Here is a 2,279-nt window from a genome sequence, read left to right as displayed (position 1 = left end):
AATCCAATGTGTGAGAGGGATAGAAGGTTTGCAAGAAGCGTGGCAGGTTTGGAATAGCTGATGGGAAGCATAGATTGTATTAATGCGGCCTTGGTGTAAATGCAGAGTTGTATAAATTTTTCTAGCAGTTCTCTGCAGCAATGAGAAAGAAGAAAAAGATGAAGTGTTTTGATTTAATACTGGGTGTCTATGTAAGAGATTGAAATAAGCAATCAAGAAGCAAGGAAGTTGAAGGTTTGGGCAAGAAAACTGTTGAGGGGATGAACAAGAGAAAGAAAGGAAAGATAGAAAAGTACCAAAATGGCCAGAGGAGGGTATTATGAGAGGTATTCATGTAAGTGACCCCAGCTGAGGGTGAGCCCTGAGATGAACTGCAAGAAGATTGTGATCTAAAGTGTCTTCTGTGGACTTAGGGAAAAGGCCAGAAGGTCAACGTATGGTTGACATAATGAAGAAAGAGTGGTATTTTACAACTGGGGCATCACGATGTCCTGTACCCGTTATAAAAGTTATAGATTATAGTACACCAGACTTAGGGAAAAGGCCAGAAGGTCAACGTATGTTTGACATAATGAAGAAAGAGTGGTATTTTACAACTGGGGCATCACGATGTCCTGTACCCGTTATAAAAGTTATAGATTATAGTACACCAGACATAGATAGCTAGTCATTTATATAATCGTCCAATTTACCTTTCACATAGTACATAAATACATGTTATGTACTATGTGGAAGGTACCTAAGGTATAATTCTCAAAGAAGCCTGGATTCTGTGGGAGAGGAGAGTTTCCAGGAAGCAGTGAGATTTCTGGCTCACTCTTCAGACCCTTCAACACATGGACTGGGCAGGAGTGAGCAATCACTGGTCAGCATGTTGGGGCAAAGGGAAAGTTCTCTGAAAAATCAACTCATGACAAAGCAATCTAATAAGAGAAAGCTCGTTTATTTGGATGCATACATGCACACAGGAAGCTTCAGAACTCAACTCCCCATTGGGATTCAGAAGCTTATATGCCTTTCTGATAAAATGGGTTGTGGGAGTGGAAAAGAGGAATTCTACTGAGGGGCAATAAAGAATTGCTAGGGGGGACAAATGGAAGGAAAAAGAGTAATAAGTGATTCTCTTTGGAATTTAAATGAGACTGAGGGATGGGAAATTATCTCCTTAGATAGTCTGTTCAGGTGTTGTCACATTCCTGGTCTTACAAGGAAGGGAAGAAAACAGCAGTTGTTCTCCTAGTTGGGTCTGGATCTCTGATTGGGTAAAGAAAAGTCAGTGATTCAGGAGAGTTGCTGGTGGTGGGTGTGGGAGGGGAAGGTAGTGGGTCAGAGAGACCTCATGCCTTCTTCAGTCTTTCAGATGTCAAAATGCCATATTTTGGCATAAAAATATTTCCAATTTCCTTGAAGGGGCTCTCAGGGAAGGAGTCACTTTGGATAGATGAGAAAGGGCAATTGAGGCTTACATTAAGGCCAGGAGGTACTGGGATAATTCCATGCTTAACCAAAGTGTAACAGAGGGAATAGCCTGAAACAGGGTAAAATGTTTTATAAATTGTCTCTTTAACCTCCACCCCACTTTTTTTGGAATTAAAAAATCTGCATCCCTGCTCAAGGCCATAATTCAGAGGGGTAGGAGAGTGTTTTTTGTTCTTTGTACCCACAGGAGGTGGCTCAAGGGAGGTATCCTGGCAGAGGTCATGAGGTTATCTCCACTGGAGATGCTATAATTAAATAGCAATAGGCCGAAGCTCTGCTTATAGACAGGGCAATGGTCCTTTAAGATGAGAATCTACCATTCTCCTCATTTGCCAGCAAATTAATACACTTCCCTTTCCTTTTCCTAAAACCACTTGTCCTGATTCTTCTCATGCAGCCTCAGGGACAAGTGCTGAACTTTTCATAACGAAAGAATTTGGAGAAAACCATTTCCCAGAAAAGGAACATTTCATTTCTATGTTGGAAACTATATTTTAAAGCCACAGGTATACAAATAACTGGACAGTGGAAATGCTGATTTATCAAAACTAACATTTTAAAATTTTAATCCTTTAAAAAAACTTTTCAAATATATTAACAGTCTTTCCTATTAGTACACCTCCTAGTAAGGGAGGAACAAGCAGCCAACTTCTTTAAGTTCTTTCGGCTAGTTTAAGTCTTTTTGGAACAAGGTGAGGTATAAATTAATATAGTTAATAATAGAATAGCTGGTTCTCAACTTACCATCGGCTATGGTTCCAAAAGTTCATCCTTAAATCTATTTTAAGGCATTTCCTTCT

General features: G+C 39.8%; 1 protein-coding gene across 1 annotated transcript in view; it reads left to right on the top strand.

The window, feature by feature from the left end:
- LOC111726209 (sulfotransferase 6B1-like) overlaps positions 1–2,279 on the top strand; it is a 20,587-nt gene that overhangs the window by 11,744 nt on the left and 6,564 nt on the right. The window lies entirely within an intron of this gene.

The sequence above is a fragment of the Otolemur garnettii genome, unplaced genomic scaffold (assembly GCF_000181295.1).
Source record: "Otolemur garnettii isolate 467f Iridium unplaced genomic scaffold, OtoGar3 scaffold00057, whole genome shotgun sequence".
In the NCBI taxonomy this organism is placed as follows: Eukaryota; Metazoa; Chordata; class Mammalia; order Primates; family Galagidae; genus Otolemur; species Otolemur garnettii.
This window is presented reverse-complemented; position numbering and strand designations above follow the sequence as displayed.